The sequence below is a fragment of the Lissotriton helveticus genome, chromosome 4_1 (assembly GCF_964261635.1).
Source record: "Lissotriton helveticus chromosome 4_1, aLisHel1.1, whole genome shotgun sequence".
In the NCBI taxonomy this organism is placed as follows: domain Eukaryota; kingdom Metazoa; phylum Chordata; class Amphibia; order Caudata; family Salamandridae; genus Lissotriton; species Lissotriton helveticus.
In genome coordinates, this window is record NC_136063.1 from 1,873,933,354 (window position 1) to 1,873,953,254 (window position 19,901).

The 19,901-nt window shown below is 43.4% G+C and overlaps 1 long non-coding RNA gene across 1 annotated transcript in view; it reads left to right on the plus strand.

Moving 5' to 3' along the window:
- The first annotated feature begins 1,276 nt into the window (after nt 1–1,276).
- Nucleotides 1,277–19,901, plus strand: part of LOC144827723 (uncharacterized) — a 376,568-nt gene continuing 357,943 nt past the window's right edge. Inside the window, exon 1 of the long non-coding RNA XR_013610331.1 lies at nt 1,277–1,374. This is a non-coding gene — a long non-coding RNA (uncharacterized LOC144827723). The remainder of the gene's footprint in view (nt 1,375–19,901) is intronic.

A 19,901-nucleotide genomic window follows, 5' to 3' on the forward strand; every position in this document is an offset into this window, starting at 1 on the left:
AGGCCAGAATCAAACTCAAAATGGCATGTATCATACTCATGGCATTATACACAAACTCCTCTGCATATCTTGCCCAGAACCTCGTGTTATCTGTAGGGACTTGAAACTCACGGTTCTCCAGAGACCTCCTGCTCCAACCTGCACGTTTCAGGACAAAGAAAACTTACAACTGGCCTTCTCTGGAGCTGCACCAAGAATATATAACTCACTCCCACCGCCATCAGAAGAACCCCGTCACTGTCTCGCTTCAAAAAATATGCTAAAACCTTCCTAATGGGCAAATTCCTTGCCTAAATTCTGCCTGTTATCTCACCCAGAGATGAGATCTTGCCCCATCTCCTTGCTATGCATCCTCGGGAGTGCACAGTCCTATTCTCTCAGCTCCTCTAGGCTTTGACTTTGAACCCTTGTTTCCCTGTGAACTGTAAATGTAACTGTTACTTTGTTCACTTTTTTCTCCCTTTGTTTCCAGCCCCCCCTCTCCAAGTCCTTGTATACTGCTGCTGATTCCTGTAAAGCGCTCTGATACACTAACGGGTCAAGTTCACGCTCTATAAAACTCAAACCTTAATAAATAAATAAGCAGTGCCTGGGCATGACTTTTTTATAATTATAAGGGAGGTTTTCACCTGTCAAAAAGGGCTACTCTAACAGGTCGCTCTGCATATTTTACACTGCAGCAGTCAGTCTATAATGGTAGGCCTGAAACCATATTTTTCTTTTGACACAATAGTGGATGGCATAATAGGTGCCTCTGTCTACAGGTGACAGTTACATTTTCATGCAAAGGATTTATTTCTGTTCCATATACTTAAAGAATAGTTAAATAAACCATTCATGAATTAGCCAATGTCTCTGTTTTTGAAGTCAAAGCAAATACACAGAGTACTGGACAGAAATTCCCCAGTGTGCATGGTCTAAAGGTCGTCAGCATTAAAATGGGGTCCAGCAAAAGACAGAAAATTACATGTGACTACACAGAAAAGGCAGAATCCCCACATAACTATTCAGTTGCATGCTCTTCATTGTAGTCTAAAAGCTACATACATTCATGAGAAACTGGAAGTTCATATTAGTTATGCAAATGGTATTTGACTGCTTCTTTTTAAAGTAAAATAAAGTCAATGCAGCGAAACTCAATAGGCGCTGTGACATATTTTTACATCTTCTAAACCTAATATTCACAAAACCAATGTTTCCAATTTGTTGTATCTTCACTGAGTTCTTATGCTTACTAAATTGATTCTTAATTATTACCTACATGTTTGTTTTGCAGAATGGAGATGACAAAGTCGTTTCCATCATGTCATATGAGAGTTTTGAAGAGAATCTTAACATCTATGTCATGATTTTCTGGCCTTGATATGGAGGAAGGTAAGAGAGGTACACTGCTTCTAAAGATAAAGATGCCATTCTTGAGTGTGTTGTTTTACATCAAGTTGTCCGTTAGCAAATGAAAACCGTTGTATGCTGTCACTAAGTATGTAATCAAGAGCATTTGGATGACCTAAATACCATTCACTTTAGTATTCTTTTAGAGAGCCTCAAAATTGTCTTTATTTGATACAAGTGTTCAGCACCAATTATTATCCTTACCATAACTTTTAATCTGTTTGTAATAAAATGTGGTGTGGAGAATTCACAGGTCGACGTGCAAACACATATCTGTTTTCTTTATTAATTAAACTCAATCCAAATCAGCCAGAAATCCTTGTGAACAGTATGAACCACATTCACCTCTATTAGCAATTTTAGACGTACATTTTGACTTGCAAAATGGGAGTACGCATGCATAATTCAAGTTCTTCAAGTGTTACAATATGTAAATATGATGTGATAAGGAATTTGAGCATATTTGGTATAGTGAGTGTTTTATGGAAGTTCTAGTATGTAAATTCCTGCCTGAGTATGTGAACATCTACTTTTGGGTATTTGCAAATTCTTGTCAGGGATATTTCTACCTTGGTTGCAGGCAGCAGAGATTGAATCCTTTCAGAGTTAAGAATGAATCCCAATCTATGAAGGGATGAGAAGGGAAATGTAACAAATTGGAGTATTAATTGAGGATGGGGTGAGAACCCACCTTAAATAATAATCACAATCCTTGTCAGGGTGAAACTCTAATGTCACTAAATTAATTTAGGCTTTACCCACTGGTAGCTTGGCACAAAGCAGTTAGGCTTAGTTTGCAGTCAATGTGTAAAATATTTATGCAGTCAATGTGTAAATATTTATGCGGAAAAGCAACACAGTAATAAAGTTAAAACACAAGACAAAACAAATCTCAAACCAATTTAGAAAAAATAGAGAATATTTAAATAATCAAGAAACTTTCAGTAAATAAAATTACACCAAAAAGGCAAATCTCAGTGAGGCAGCGTTGCCCGGGTGGGCGGAAGGCCACCTCACCTTGAATACTCTCCCAGCCCCAGACACCTGCTGTTACTGGCTCAAAGCTATGCTCACAAACTTCAGCATCAGAAATTACTTGTTTACCAAAATGCACAGAAAAAAAGCAATGCCACAAACAACCATCTAATACGAGATGACCTTAACAAATTTAAAACAAAGAGTGGAGAACTAGCCTAGCAGGACACCAGGATGACAGGTGTCCTCTGAGGGTATCCATTCCCCTCCGTACTCTGACTGGCCCCTGAGCACAAGGGCAGCTTGCATGTGCCGCAGGCGCCAGGCAGTGGGCACTGGTAGATGGGAACCTGCCCTGTGCTGGTTTACCTCCAATCTAGTACTTTTTTAGCTAGCCTTGGATGTGGATTTGGGCATTGATCTGGATGCATGATGTGAGTAGAGACTACTCTTTCCCCTCCCAATACTCACCTTCTGATTCATTTCTTTCATGCAGTGGAGAGACTTTCTCTCACAATGCCTGCAACCAAAAGAAAGATAAGTTAAAGAAGCATTTTGTTTTTAGCTGTTTTCCAAACTTTCTAAATGCACAGCACCCAGTGTATCACCTGTAGATACCTAAACCCAGGTGTCTCAGATGGTCATCATACTATATTTAGATAATCAATTAAATTAATCTGCAGTTCTAGTTAGCTGTGCTAACTATAACTCGCGCCCCGCAGTGCACTACTTATGACCTCACATGTTACATTGCTCATGACATGGCAAGTGACATCACTCTTGTCATTTCAAATGACATCACTGATGACATCATAAATAGAATCTCTGATGCACTCATTCTCACCCCATGTAAGCGTTCCTACACCCACTCCAACTTCTACACTACCATTCTCAAAACCATTGACACAACCATACCAGTACATACACACCCACTCAATGATTCATAGGTCTACATCTACACACACATCCACTCAGTCACCAAGACAGTCACTCATACACCAACTCACTCACAAATACAGCCCCTGATATATACACTAATACACCCATACAGCCACTTATACACAGATATTACTATATACATACTTCTGTCAAAGTCATATTTTTCTATTAAGTTTCATTAAAAACCATCTTTCAGGCCAATTTTCCTTTTTTTGCAGTTATTCGGGACGTCACGATGACGTTGTCAACCGTGACGATCATGCTTTTTTCATGAAGTCAAAACATATATATGCACACATTATTACTGTACATTTCACACTAATGTTTTTCTAGTGTATATCTAGAACAACCATACAAAGTGCCTACTTTCCATTTTCATGGTGAGGCTGGAGTTCGGGAGGGCATTGGCCATCTCTATCCCTGGAGTTAATTTGTGAAGGCAGAAAGCAAATGTAGGAATCTAATAGCTACTACCACATTAAAAAATGATAACTGTATAATTAATTCTAACCTTCACATTTCATAAGTCATTATATAAATAACTCTATAAAAAAATTAATCAAAATCTCAATATTTCTATAACAATGCGTAATAATGATCTACTGATATATTCTCACCAATATTTGTGATGTCATCATTATGATCTTAGCTTCCCCGCAACGGTACAGGTGGCCATACTGGCAGTCGTGTCGTCATCGGGAATATCGCACATTATTTTAAAAATCTATTTTGGACACAGAACTTGTGTCACTGACAGACCCATTTCTCAAACAAGAGGTCAGAGTACCTCTACTTTGACCTCTTATGTGGGCATGCAAACAAAATTTCCAGCCGCAGGAACCATTTCCGATAGATAAAATGTCAACCGCAACTTTCTGTTCAGGTTGAGTCCAGCCAGGCAAAGCATTCCCATTGGCAAGTGCATTCGTTATGTATCGCAAAACCTTTGTGAAATATCTGTGACCAGAGATATCACTATCAGTTTTGGCGTAAATTTCACAAAACGACTAAACAGATTTACATCATGTTGGAACTGGCCCTTCTTGCAGGGTCATCCTCAAACTTTTTGCTTCTTCCTCCTTTATTTTTCCTGACCCGTGGCTGTTGGCAATAGGACTCTGCGCACTTTACCACTGCTGATCAGTGCTAAAGTGCATATGCTCTCTATGTAAAGTGTTATTCTGATTGAATATACATGTTTGGCATATTTGTATCACCATGAAGTCCCTAGTAAAGTGCACTGGGTGTGCCAGGGCTGGTGATGACAAATGCTACTAGTGGGCCTGCAGCACTGATTGTGCCACCCACAGGAGTAGCCCTAAAATGATGTCTCAGGCCTGACACTGCAGTGCCTGTGTGCAGTTTAGAACTGCCATGTCCTCCTGGTCAGTGTCCCCACTGACCAGGCCTAACCCTTCCCTTTTTGTACACATCAGTCACCCCTATGGAAGGCCCAAGGTACCCCCCTGGGCAGGGTGCAGTGTATGTAAAAGGTAGAGCATGTACTAGTGCAGGTGACATGATCTGGTAGTGAATAGCAGCCATTTTCGTTTTTCACTACTGTAATGTTATCTTGCTCTATAGATTAACATGGGGGATGCTGGCTACAGTGGTTAACAGCATTTCTTCCCATAGGAACAAGATAGGACATAAGTTTCTAGTATCCCTGAACTCCGAATATAATAACACATCTTTTAGGAAAGGTTGTTTTTAAATCCTGTGTTTAAGAACAGCACTTTTAGAAAGTTGCTGTTCTCTTGTCTGACCCTTCTGTGTGCCTGGGCCTGTTTGTGTATTGACTGTCTGGTTTGAGAGTGACAGGGGCTGGGGAATTCCCCAGGAGGATGGATGAGTCAGCACTAGGCTGAATGACTGCATTTGCAACTGGAGTGGTGGGAGGAGTTAGCACCTGGGCTGAATAGGGCTGTGCCTGCCTTCCACAATGCTGGCTCCACCCCCCTGCTGGGCGGCTGAGGACCCGGCCCCTCACTCTGAAAGGAAAGAAGCAGCCAGCAAAACAAAGTACTCAGGAAACACCCAGAACTGGTTCTGACCGGGCTCAGGGCCCACATGCACAGAGAGAACAAAGACTTTAGGGGTAAAAGTACAGGACCCCTGACAACAGAAAATTAGATCATCCTGGAATCACGAAGGAACCTCTGCCAAGGAGAAAGCTGAACCTAAAGAAGGAAGATTGTCCTGCTGTTGCTCTGCTGGACTGACCTGCTGTTGCTTTGCTGCCAAGGAGAGGGGAAGGACTTTGCTGTGTGCTGTGTCCCCTGTCTTGAAGGAATCTCCAAGGGCCTGAGAAGAGCTGGCTCCCTGTTTTGAAGTCCCAGGAACAAAAGGACTTCACCCCCAGCTTCCCTGAACTCTGCTGAGAGAGTTCTGTCCCTCCTAGAGTGCTTGATCCAGTTGTGGGGCCTCTGGAGGTTGGACCTGTGCTGGGAAGCTTGAAACTAAGCTTGAGTGACTTTTGAAACTGAGAAGTGTCGCATCGCTCGCTTGCGGAGCGCATCCCCGACAGTGCGAGAAGTTTTCCGCCGCTACGGAGGTCGAGATCGTCGCAGCGCCTGACGCCGCTGCCAGAGACGTCGCATCCTTCGTTTGCGGGTCGCACCAGACCGGTGCGGGAGAATCGAACATCGCTGCGAGTATCGTCGCAGAGCCTGTCGTCGCTGGGTGAGAACGCCGCACCGCTTGCTTGTGGACCGCATCACGTCGCTGCGAGCATCGTCGCAGAACCATCGCATCGAGGAGCTGCGAGAGAGAGGATCACCGCTGGACCGCGCATCGTCGCCCCGGAGATCGTCGCAGCCCCTTCGAGATCGTCGCATCGTGCCTTTGCGAGAACAGACTTCCTACGGAACCTACGCACCGGAATCCATACAAGTGGCCTTCCTCCCCATACAGACCGGATTCGTCGCAACACGCCCGCTGCTGCAGCGGGGCTGTCGCATCGCCTCCCCAGGGTCTCAGGGGGCAACGCATCGCTTGTTTTCCACCGCACCAGCTTCTGCTTTTGGAACTTTGTTGCAACTAAAAGGTACTGTGAGTAAACGTGACGCAACTGTGAACTTTTCACGCATCTGTAGAGAATTCTATCGCAACGTAGAGAATTCTATCGCAACCTAAAAAATTTTAACGCAACCGTAAGAACTCTTTTTGAAACCATATTCTTGAACTGTGTATGTTGGATTTTTGTCGTTTTGGTCTCGTGTAGTTTAGATTAAATACCTTTATTTTTCTAAACTGTTGTGGAGTCAGTTTGTGGTGTTTTCACTGTGTTACTGTGAGTGTCGGTACAAATACTTTACGCATTGCCTCTGGTTAGCCTAGACTGCTCGTGCCAAGCTACCTAGAGGGTGAGCAGGGGTTATCTCAGAGGGTTATCTCCTCGCCCGGACTAGAAGCAAGGGTCCCTATTTGGACAGTGGTACCTACCTCTGCCGACTAGAGACCCCAGATCTAACACATCAAATAGGCAAAAGTCACTTCCTTGAACCAACATCTACCCCGTGCCAAATTTGACGTAAGTCAGTTCAGCTGTTTTGGGCTGTAGGTGTTGCTAAAGGTTCTTAAGGAAATTAACATTACAAATGAACCCTTATTCCGTGCCCCAAATTCTCGGTCTCCACTGCATGGATCACCCCCAAACTTTCCACGACAACCACAACCTACCTTGAAACTTTTTGGGGCAAATATCATTAAGATTTGTCTAGCAATACCAAAGTTATGGGCAAGTGAAAAATTATTTTCCTATGGAACCATGGTCCTAACTATAATTACCTAATGGCATCTGCCAATAGGTAATATATATATATGAATGATTAAAAGAATTGCTAAACATCTAACACACATGATGTTCAGTCCATTCTCTTGTCCATTCTTTCAGAACAAGGGAGGTCTGGCTTACAGCACTAGATTCATAGAGTTGTAAATAAGATTTAAGGTTTTTTTCTTTTTCACATAGTACTGGGTTTGATGTAATAAATAGTTTTAACAAAACAATAGGAGAGCAAGGGAAAATTTGGGGTCGGTCCGTATCCCAAGTAAAATGATAGGCTAAAGAATGAAGGACAAACCCTCTGTGTGGATGTGGTACTATCACTAGTCTGGTTAGTACAAATACCCACTAGGTTTGTTTAAAAGACCCTCACACACCAACCTAGTTGGTGTCATGCTTCATCATTGGGGTTCCAACCGGGTGGCGAGTGCCCTCCGGTTATGCTACGATGCCTAATTACAGCAGAGCTGGTTTTTGGTGTGAGTGAGTGGTATGATGTGAGATTTGTTTAAAAATACCTCTGAAAATCCTTGCCTGTAAACTATATTAGTGGCGTCTCAGGATATGGTTAAAATATGTGTAGTGCAACTAAAAATGGGAGGTTATTATCTTTCAGAACAAGGGAGGTCTGGCTTACAGCACTAGAGTCCTAGAGTTGTAAATAATTAAAAGATTTAAGGATTTTATCCTTTCCACATAGTACTGAGTTTGATGTAATGAATATTTTACCAAAAGCGGAGGTTATGCCACAATTGAGTGATCTAATTTCACTTCATTGATTAAGCACACAACATTCTCTCAGAAAAGCCCACATATAATTGTTGTTGCCAGACTTCAGCCATTCAGGGAAACATTATTTTCGTTAACATTCCCTTTTCATGTTTATCCATTTGTTATGCTATACAGGTTTGTAGAAGGCATTATCATCTGGGAGGTTATCTTGGTGCTAAGCAGGTGTGAGTTTAGGCACATCTAAAGCCTAGTGGGTCTACTCCGAATGCCAGGTCTTCAGCTTCATTCAGAATTCAAGAAGGGAGGAGACTTTTATGTGTAGTATCTGGTTGTTCCATGCTTTAGGAGCAATGTAAAACCACCACCAGATCTGGTTTTTCGGATGTGTGGGATTTGTACAAGTAGGAGTATGGATGAGCAGAGAAGTCTGAAAGTTTTGTGAAAGTAGATGTTATTGTTAAGGTATGCTGGGCCAATGTTATGTAGTGTCTTAAAAGTGTGGGTGAGGAGTTCTAATTGTGCTAGTTTGTGAATGCGGAGACAGTGAAGCCTCTTTAGGTATGGAGTGATGTGACTGTGTCGTGGAAGGTTGAGAGTGATTCTGGCTGCTGAGTTCTGAATGGTCAGCAGCCTTCTGATGACTTTTGCTGTTGATCCTGTGATGGAGGGTGTTATCATAATCCAGTTTGCTTGTGACCAGGGTGTGCATGACTGATTGGGAGCCATTTGAATTCCTCAGCATCTTCGGGGTAAGGAAGCATGAGGCCGTGACAGCACTGGGGCTGTCATGTTGAGTTTGCTGTTGATGATGATTTAACAGCATTTGGCAAGGGTAGTTGTTGTGATCCTAGTTCTGATTGGCCACCAGGTGGAGTCACACTTTGATGTGCTCTTCACGAATATCACAATTTCGTTCTTGTTGTTGTTCAGCTGTAGACAGCTAGTCTGCCAAGTGAGTGATTTCAATGATGCAGGTATTGAACTTGTCAGTGATGGAAAAAATGAGTTGTGTTTGAGAAATGCAAAAAAATTGTTGAATCTGGCCCTTTTTCCAGGGTTTTCCCAAAACTATTTGCGTTCCCTGTTCCCTTTTTCTGACCTTTTTCGTTGGCTTTAGGACTCTGAGCGCTTTACCATTGCTAATCAGTGCTAAAGTGAATGTGCTTGCTCCCCTAAACATGGTATGATTGGCTTACACCTTTTTTGCATATTTGATTTACTTGTAAGGCCCTTGTAATGTGGTATACATTATACCCATGTCCAGTAAATTAAATTCTACTAGTGGACATGCATCACTGATTGTGCGACCCATAGAAATAGCCTTTCAAACATGTCTCAGGTCTGCCACCACAGGGCCTGTGTGCACAGTTTACTGCCACTTAAAACGAATTCCACAGCTTTAAACTCCCCTTTTATTGCACATAGGACACCCCTAAGGTAGGCCATTGGTAGCCCTATGAAAAGAGTTCTGTGTAAGTCAAAGGTAGGACATACACCTTTGTGTTTTGCATATCCAGGTAGTGGCAAACAGCCTATTTCATTATCATGTTTCACTACTGTGAGGCCCACGCCTCTCATAGGCTAGCTTTGGTAATTCCCTTATATACTTTGAATTGGTAATTCCTGACCATAAAGGAGGGTGTTCCAATATTTGGTATGTTTAGAATGGTAGTGATACATCTTACTTACTGGTGAAGTTGGATTTCACATTACTATTTAATAAATACCACTTTTAGAAAGTGGGCATTTCTCTGTTCTTATAACTCTTGTGCTTAACAGCCTGTCTTAAATACACGCCTGGGCTGGGTGATAGCTAAACATTGTACATTCTCTGAAGACAGCCGCAACACAGGAAGGGGTAGGTCTGATAGGGGATACATCTGCATTCTGATTGTCTTCCAAGGAGAGAGAAAGGTGGTTCACACTCACACTTAAATAAGTTGTAACCTGCCCTCACAAAAAAGGGCTGAATTACACTGTACTGATAGTCTGGAGCCAGGGCTGGGCCGAAAGGGATCTTTGTGCACTCCTGAGGGCTCTTTTGAAGTCACCCCTTACATCAAAGTCATTTTCGAGTAATATACATACTGGGGCACTGACCCTAAATCTTTAGAAACTATGTGGGACTTGTAACCAGATGCTACTGGCTTGACATATGTACATTACCAGGAGGACTGTTGTGCTGAGCGGAGTAACACCCATTCCTGCTAACTGCTTTGCTGTGTGGGCCTGCTGCCTGTTGATTGCTGGGCTGAAGGAGGGATTGCCACTTTGCAAATGATCTGGATGAGCTGATACCAGCTATTGTGCCCCAAGAGTTTCCAAGGACTTGTTGGCTTGCCCCTGTTCTTTCAGAGCATCAGTCCATCAAAGACTCTGCACCTGCATTATTGCCCAGGGACTCTGAGTCTGGAAAGTCCCAGCTTTCAAGCAACCCCAAGCTTGATTCTGCTACAAGTGCAGCTCTCTGTGCTGCCTAGAAATAACATGCTTTGCTTGCCTGAAGTGCCAGCATTGTGGCATGGAAGTCATGCCTGGGAACAGCAACTTGTGCTGGGGGAGAGTAAGTCACTATCCTGCGAAACCTGTGACCTCATTGCCTGGGCAATGTCAAGGAGTCCTGCAACAAGAGTGCCACCCTTTTGAACTGAGGAATTGTCAGGGAGAAAGTTGCACCACCCCCACTCAGTCATCTGGACGTGGTACACCAAACTGGTGCGGCTGCATCAGTTGTTCACCAGTGAGCCCTACCATGCATTGGATTACTGGCCTCATGTTTAGGGGCTGACAAGATCATCCTACAGACTGGCGCGCCCACTTGTGAAAGCCCAACGCCATATGGAGACAACCCTCTATGGTCCCGGGGAGGAGATTGTGAAACCGGCAGCCCATCTGCCACACATGGCTGTTGACCAACCAAGGTATTGAGACTGCCAGGACCCACGTGGTCCCCTTAGCTGCCCTGCACTCCTGCATAGAACGTGCCTTTGTTTGTCCACAGAGGTGTTTGGGAGGACTTTTGCACCTGCAACTCTTTCACCTGGAGTTTGGTCCCCTTTTTTGGTGTATTCAAAATGTAACCCTTCAGACTTGTGGAGCCCTACACTCCCAATCCAATCGTTGTCAGTCCAGTTGTCAAGTCCTGATGGGGATTGTTGTCTCTATAAGAAGATTACTGTAAATTCCCAAATAGTTACACATGTATTTCTTGCCTGAATTTACAGAAGGGCTCCTAATGTAAAGCGAATACATGTAATTTCGATCGTGCTAATCTGGTTTTCTACAGAACAATGAGTAATATCCTTCAGTGTTCATAACGTGAAAAGCACCTTTCACATTGTGGTTGTTTTGATCTGCCTTTGTTCAGAAGAAGGAGTATTGTCTTTAAACGAACATATATTGACAAGCATTCCTTGTATTTTTATTGTTTTAGTCCTAATGGGTTTATAATATAGAAGTCTATTTTTAAGAACCTTTTTGAGGTGTATTCATTGTGCTATTGTATGTATGTGTTGCACAAATGCTTTACACATTGCCTCCGTATATACGCCTGCCTGCTCTGTTCCAATCTACCAGAGGGTGAGCACAGGTTATCTTTGGTCTGTAACTTACTTACCCTGACTAGAGTAGTTGGCTCTGCCTGTCTGGGGGTGCGTACCTTAGCCAACCAAATACACCATATCTAACAAAAATATTAAGCAAATGTGTTAAATAGCTGAAAAAACTCTCCACATTTTTCATTACATCTTCCAGCAGCAATGAGATATTCATGTGAAGTTTGCACCAATACGTGGCCCTGATTGTGCCATAAAATACCAAAAATCTACATCTGTTAGAACATCCTAGCACCTATTTTTTGTAATTTCCTGCACAGCACTGCACAAGCATCCAAGCAGGTAAAGGGTCAAGTGGGTTCACTCATAGGCTTGTCCGATTGCGTGTTATTTGTCTAGACTTTCTCCAGTAAAATAGCTTATTCTTATTTCCTTTTGCACTCAGCAGATTTCTTCCACACTTTGTGGACTACATTATTTTACATTTAGAAACCCATCGGCCATTGGTAAAACACATTTACTCACTCATATTAACGTCCTGTCACATTGTAGGTAGAAGAATGTAACCCCTGCTCTAAACTCGAGCACAGCGATTGACAAAAGATTCCCAGTCCTTTGTGTATATACATCGTTAAACAGTCCACAATATTTGTTAGGGATTCAGCGTTGAATGTGGAAGCACTCCACAGCATTTTAAGTACTGTGCTCAGATCAGGATCTGCTAACATGTGGTAATGCTATTGACTCTTAATTATTCACTTCCTGACAGCATTTGTTTCAAGTAAAATACACTAATTAAGATATCCACACTGGTGTAGGAATGACTAAAAACGGTTTGAAGGCCAACAGAATATGAAATGAGATTTCTTGACCACTCAAGAGGAATTCGGATGGAAGCAGGCTCAATGAGGAAATGTAGGGTGTGTGGAAAAAAATGGTGCAATTTATTTACTAATTCAGGGGCATATTGTCAAGGGGGCCGAAAACGGCCGCTAAGCGGCGATAATTCTATCGCCCTATTAGCAAGCTGTCGCTAACAGCAGTTAGCAACAGCTTGTAGGCGATAGCGAGCGGTTTGGGGCCCGCTTTGCATGTCAGCGATATTTATTGCTAATGACATGCAAAGTGGGGGTACCCAACCTGTTAGCGACTGAAAGCAGTCGCTAACATCACTATCGCCTATTACCAACAGAGGCGTGGCGATGGAAATATTCGCGCTAAGCGCGAATATCTCCAAAAACTAACGCCTGCTCAGACCAGTTCTTAGCCATTATATCCAATGGGAGGTGGATATAATGGCTAAGACCCTGTTAGCGATAATGCGTGAATATCACTGTATTCTCAGCGATATTCACGCATTTTGCCGCTATCGCCGGGAAATTTATCGCTTTTGAGATAAATGTTTCTAATAGCACGTTATCTCAGCGATAAAATCCAGTGATGCGCAGCGATAAAAAAATTGCTGCTAAGCCTACTTAGCGATAAATATCGCTTTTTGTTGGTAACATGCTCCTCAGAGACGTTGAAATGCACATGAATCCACAGTAGGGGCTTAGAGGCTAAGTGCTGGGGATAGGCTGACCACCCATCCCTAGTTTTCACAAACCGTAAATTAGCCCCAACGTCCGTTGTATGGGATTGATACCTTAACGAATGGCATTTGTCTGTAATTTTAGCCTCTCAGCGAAAGGAAAAAAGTGAATTCCTACAATTGAGATTACCCAGCCGAAGTGGAAGGGAGGGAGTCTTCTGTGCTGCATTCCGGGGGAGGGGAGGGTGAACAGCTAAGAAGAAATAAGCCTTTTTGTCAGGGTGTCTGCTTTCCTGGAGAAATGATAAAGTATGCAGTTGGTTAATGGGCAAATATAAAGGTTACTTGGAAGGCATTAATTGAGGGAGTCACTTGAAGCTTCCTGGTGGTAAGATATTTTGTTTCTGAGAGTGTACTCTAAGTGTGTTCCATGCAGGGCTGTGAGGTGCATGCTTTTAATTGACAGTTATAAAAAATGTTTGTACTCGGTGTAATCTGCATATTACTGAAATCTATGCTTTAGAAGCAATTTTTATCTGTAACTTAAATGTATATGTGCAATTAGTGGCAGCCTATACTATACCGTGTATAATGCACGTTTAAAATAATTACTTAAGCATTCACATTGCTTTCAGGAATTTCCTAGCACTAAAAATACACATGTCACTGTTCCCTGTGCACCAAAAAGGATTCAATTCTGTGGGCCTCCGGTTGCACACATATGCATCTGGAGTGATCACACCAACCAACAGAGGTTTACTATAAAATGCTTAGTAACATTTTAGCAGCTCAATTGCTCCCCTCATGCCCAAGCTAGTCCATCCAGATCAGGCAGGGTTTATACCAGGTAGGAATACCACACTGAAGATCAGGAGCTTTATAGCCATTTTGGACTCCGAGGCCCATGACCACAACAGGATGTCAGCCTTCGTGATAGACATAGAGAAGGCCTTTGATAGCCTTGGCTGAAAATTCCTCTATGAAGTGCTGAACAGGATGAATCTGGGGCAGGGCTTCTTGACATGGGCTAATTTACTATATACGGCCCACAAGGCCAGGGTGCAGGTGTGTCGGATGATCTCTGAGAGTTATACAGTGGGACGAGGGACGAGGCAAGGGTGCCTGCTATTGCCCGTGCTCTTTGCAGTGGAGTCGCTCGCTTGACTGGCCCGATGGAGGAACAGTTATCGGGGAGTCAAGATCAGTAACCATCAACATCAAATAGATCTGTACCATGATGACCTCTTACTATGTATCAGGGATACAGCGAGGGACCTTTGCTATGCTGGAGGAATTAGGGACTTGGTCTGACTTGCGAATGAACTGGCAAAAGTCACAGCTATTCCCTTTAGAGGCTAATGCTTCCCTACCAGACAGATTGGGAAATCTTCACTGGGAAGTTTACTGCTTGACGTATCTGGGTGTGAAAAATACTATGACCGTCAGAACTTGCTAGACAGTAATATAGGACAGACTTCCCGGTCCTTGTGAGCCAGTGCTAATTTTTGGTGAATGCTCCCGCTGTCAATTGCTTGTAAAGTGGCCTGCTAAAAATGACTGCTTTCCCTCGGCTCTTAACCATTTTGCTATTCTCCCACTGTGGCATCCCAGAGCAGTTTTTTGGGATCCTGACTCTTTAATGGCGTCATTACTCAAGGGCTCTGGCCTCTGACTGGTGATACTGGCTAAACTGCAGTGCCCATCTGCTGATGGTGGACTCACGGTACCAGAGTCTTATTACCTAGCCACTCAACTCCAGTGGTTCACCCAGTAGATCGCACGTAGGTGTTCCCCAGACATAGTGGTGGGGGTATTTGCCCTGGAGCTCCCCAAATTACCCCACAATGAAGATACATCAGAATTTAGGATGATACAGTGCTGCTGGTCCCGTTGCCTGCAAAAAACATGTTTGTGGATCCACACCTTCCCAGCCATTCCCTTGCGGATGCTGAATGATTTGTCTCATGGGTGACAATGGTAGGGCAAGCAGGATTGGACGGAAGCAGTTGTTAAAAACGTGGGTGACCAATTCAATGAAGGGGTTCCGCTCCCATCTAAGGAGTTCAGGGTGGAATTTGACCAATCCGAGGTCATTTCCTTCTTCATAGGGCGGTGACGGGTGTGCTTCGAGCACATTGGAAAGCAGAGCTGTCAGAAGCACACCTCGCCAACACCTGCCATTACATAATAAGAGCAGCAGGCACCTTTAGCGGTGTCTCCAGGATTGCGGGATTCAAACTGATCAACTACTTTTCATTTCACAGTGCATATATGATCTCAGGCCACTTGAAAGGATATTTCAATATAGAGGACGCGGCATGCCTGAGATGCGGGCGATAGGGGCGGAGCTCAAACACATGATTTGGGACTGACCAACTTTAGTTCCTCACTGGGAGAATATCACAGCAGTAGTAGTGCACACAATTTCCAGAGAGATCCCCTGCACAATGGGACAATGTATACTCAATTGGTTTCCCCACACTGCAGATGAAGGTCACATGTAGATTTCACACTTGCGAAACACGAGATACTAGAAATTGGAAAGCCCCTAGAGGGCCAAGGATATTGGGATGGAAAAAGGAACTTGAGAAATGGGCAGGCTATGAAAGGGAGGTTTTCCTTAGGGAGGCTTGAAATAGGGATGGCATAGGAAGCCTTGGTGGACTCTGTGAGAAACACTGACCAGATACCCAGGATCCCACTCCAGAGAGCTCACCAACTTGGACTCCCACTCTGCCCTGAACACCGTGTTTGCCATTGGAAGATCCCTATTAAGAGACCATCCCTCTTTGCCTACAAGTGCAGAGGCAGGAGAATTGAACTAAATGTTAAGTAATTCACAGCGCTCAGTACATTATTAAGCCAAATTGTACCTGACTCAGGGAGAGGGAGGGTGGGAGGGGAATGAGGTTATTACAACTGTCATGATGTGGTCATCTATTACACTGCAGGATGTTGACATGGAAACATAACCACTGTGACAGTGGGGACTCTCATGGCCTACTGCTGTGTTATTGACTTAACCTGCAATAAAATATGTTTACAAAAAAACAACAGAGGTATCATAACATAAAATAGTGCATTTACCACTGATTAGTTTAACGTTTATTTTTTTTCAGATAAGGTGTGTGTTATTTTATATGTTGTTACCTGGTGATGAGAGATTATCAAAATAGTTACAGAGTATTTTCCTCTTTTTAGCCACACCTTTAATTTCACTGTGGCTCTCACTAACCCTGTCACAATGGCAGTAGCCGTACATTTTTTAATGCATTTCAACCACTGCATTGAATAGATTCGAAGTGGGAGTGCCAACAGATTAACAAGAGGCAAACTTAGGTTCTGGCTCGTATCTTAGAGCCTGACACGAGCCTAGCCCGGCTGTGTTTGTTATATAAATCATATAACAAACATCATGTAAAATCTGATAAAATTCAAGAAGAAGTGTATTTCTTTAACATGTAAAGCATTGACTATAATACGTCACATTAAAGAGTATTAAATCAAATATAATAGGCTTTTGTAAAACTGGTATTCAGAACTCACATATTTGAAAGTGCTTTCATATGAAATAATGAAGAAAAAAGAGTTTTGATGAAGTAAATTATTTGCTTAAGATCATGCAATTTAAGCAGAGAAGCTCGAATTATCCCAGATTCAAATGTACCCTTGTACAAAGCAGCAAGGAAATGGGTAGTTTTCTATTCTTACCTTAAGGCTTTCTTCTTTGTGAATTTTTCAGCAGTTTTATATAGCGTAAGCTCGACCCAAAGGTATTGGAGAACCTTATAATAGCACACATTTAAATTACACAAGGTCACGGGATGTTGAGCTGATGTGAGACTCGAACCTGGTTTCCAGTTTCAAAATTGGTAACCCTGGCTCTAACATCACATGCTGGGCAGAGGGAAGAAGGCATGCAAAGACCACATGAAAATTCTGCCTGTTATGGGCTTGAGATCCCAACAGAACCTCAAGCTGAGCCTGAGCCAGAGCCAGGCTTCAGGGTCAAGCCTGGCTCAAGCTTTCAAAATTGGGAGCCCTGGCTCTAACATCACATGCTGGGCAGAGGGAAGAAGGCATGCAGAAGCCACATGAAAATTCTGCTTGTTATGGGCTTGAGGTCCCAACAGAATCTCAAGGTGAGCCAGTGCTAAACTTCAGGGTCAAGCCTGGCTCAAGCTTTCAATGGCTCAGCCACGTTTTAATAGCTACATAATAACTAAAAAGTCAGCGGTATTAACAGATGTGGTCATGCTTTCCCTACCTTCAATAGGGAGGATTTTTCTTTTAGATATTGTGTGCGATTAACCTGTGATCTGTGTTTATATAATACAGTATACTATTCATCTAACAGAATTGTGTAAAAACACTGTTTTCTGGTTTGAAAGGGGATTTAGAAAAATAAATAAATCTAGTCAGTGACTTAAGTACACTTTGTGTGACCTGGAAGCCTGGTTTCAAATCCTCATTTTCCTCAACGGCTAAAGTTTGTGATCTCAGTCAAATCAATTTACTTCATGTGTCTAATTTACTTGATAGGGGCATTTGAGAGCACTTTCAAGTAATTCAGTTTAAGATGGACTGTGCTCAAAAAAATCCCATGAATGATATTGTTAGACATGGGTGTCTCTAGTTGGCAATGGTTTGCACCTTTTTCCAAGTAGGGACCCTTCTTCCTAGTCAGGGTAAGGGGGATACACTCCTAAAATAACCCCTGCTCACCCCTTTGGTAGCTTGGCACGAGCAGACAGGCTTATCTCAGAGGCAGTGTGTAAAGAATGTTTCCACCCATACAGTAATACAGTAAAAACACTAAAAATCGGCACCACACCAGTTTAGAAAAATAGGTAATCTTTATCTAAACAAGACCAAAACAACAACAATCGGCAATACAGTAATAAAAATATGACTTTTAAAAGGTAGAAACAGTTCAGTCCATAGCAAAATATAGTTGCAACACTTTCCACACAAAGTTCCTTGGATGCGTCACGGTCACAAACTAAAACTGCCATCGGGTATGTGATGCATCAGTTCCTTATGCCCAGGGAAGGTGATGCGATGGTTCCTTACTGTGCGGGGGATGATGTGTTGGTTTCTTACTGCGGCCCCAGCATTCATGCAGATGTGGCACCCAGGTGCGATGCATGATTATCGGGGATGCTTCGGTTCTGGATACGATGAAGATGCTGCATTGGTTTCTCCAGCCGCAGTCCCACAATGCGTTGGTTATTGCAGCGGCACTGCAGGGCATGTGTCAGAATTGGTGTGGCGATCTCGGACTTTGGAGATTGGTGCACGTGATTCAGATTACAGCGATTTCTCGAGCCGCAGGCAGGTGCTGCGTCAGTTTCTGGAGTGATGCACCGGAAACAGGTGCAGATGCATTGCGTTTCCTGAAGTTGCATTTCTTTTCCAGCTCCAAACATAAGGAACCAGGTCAGAGGCCCATTGCAGCAACAGGCACCTCTTGACAGGTCAGAACACCCAGCAAGGGAGTTCAGGGGAGCTGGTGGTGAAGTCTCTGTATCCCTGAGACTTCAAAACAGGTGGCTAGCTCTACTTCAAGCTCTTGGAGATCTTCCTCAAAGAGGAGACACAGCACACAGCAAAGTCCTTATCCTCTCCATGTCAGAAATAGCGACTGCAGGCCAAACCCAGACAACACACAGCAAAGGGGCAGTACTTCTCCTTCAGCTCTTCTCCTTGGGAAAAGTTCCTCTTGAATTCCAGAAGTAATCTAAAAGTCTGGGGTCTGGGCCCCACTTTTTATTGTCCATTTCTCTTTGTTCTCAGGTGTCAGAGAAGATCTTTGCTCAGCCAAAAACAGTTCTGTTCTCTCTGGTGCAGCTGCCCAGCAAGAGGTGATGACAGCCTTATGTAAGGCATACCAGGCCCTATTTAGATGCTAGTAAAAACTCCTCCCACTAATCTGAAAGCAGCTCAAGTCTATTCAGCCCAGCCCCGACTGATTCAATAAAGGCAGGACACACATCAACTGTCCCCAGTGGCTGTCTTAGAGAATGCACATCCCCAGCTCCTGTCACTCCAAAGCCAGAAAATCAATCCACAAACCAGCGGAGGCACACAGGATGGCTAAGCAGGAAAATACCCACTTTCTAAAAGTGGTATTTTCAAACACACAATATAAAAATCATCTTTACAAAAAGATGCATTTTTATATTCTGAGTCGGGCATACTAAACTCCATCTTTCTATCTTGTCCCAATGGGAAGTTATATTTATAAGATGTTATAAATAAACTCCCATTCTATCCTATGGGACAGATAGCCTTTTAATAGTGAAAACCGAAATACACTGTAATTTACTACCAAGACATGTCACACACACACCAGTGCATGTCCTATCTTTCACTTACACAGCACCCTGCCCACAGGGGTACATTAGGCCTACCTTAGGGGTGTCTTACATGTAGGAAAAGGGAAGGTTAGGGCCTGGCAAGTGGGTTCACTTGCCAAGTCTGCATGACAGTCACAACTGCGTGCAGACACTGCAGTGGCAGGTCTGAGAACCCTTTGACTTGCTGCTTGTGTGTGTGGCTCAGCCAGTGCTGCGAGCACTCTAGCAGCATTCAGCCACGGCCCGTGCAGGTAAGAGAGGTAGGGGGTATTTCGAAGGATGATGATGAGGGAAAATTAAATAAATAATACATGTTCCCTCATCATCGTCCGTTGAAATCCCCCTTCAACCTGTCCCATTGCCCCTCCGCTCTTACCTGCAAGGGCCGCGGCTGGCAGCATTTGATTTACAGGTCCTCAGCACACACAGTGCACTGTACTAGGGACTTAAATGTACATCAAAGAAGTCAATCATGGAAACACAAATCTAAAAACACAATTTACACGGAGAGCATATGCGCTTAGCACTGAACATATTTTATCAGACCGGCTCATTCCTCCATGTATAATGGGGTGCTCTCTGATTGAAACCATGAGAGCGGTACTTTGGTACAGCTTACAATAACCAGAGGA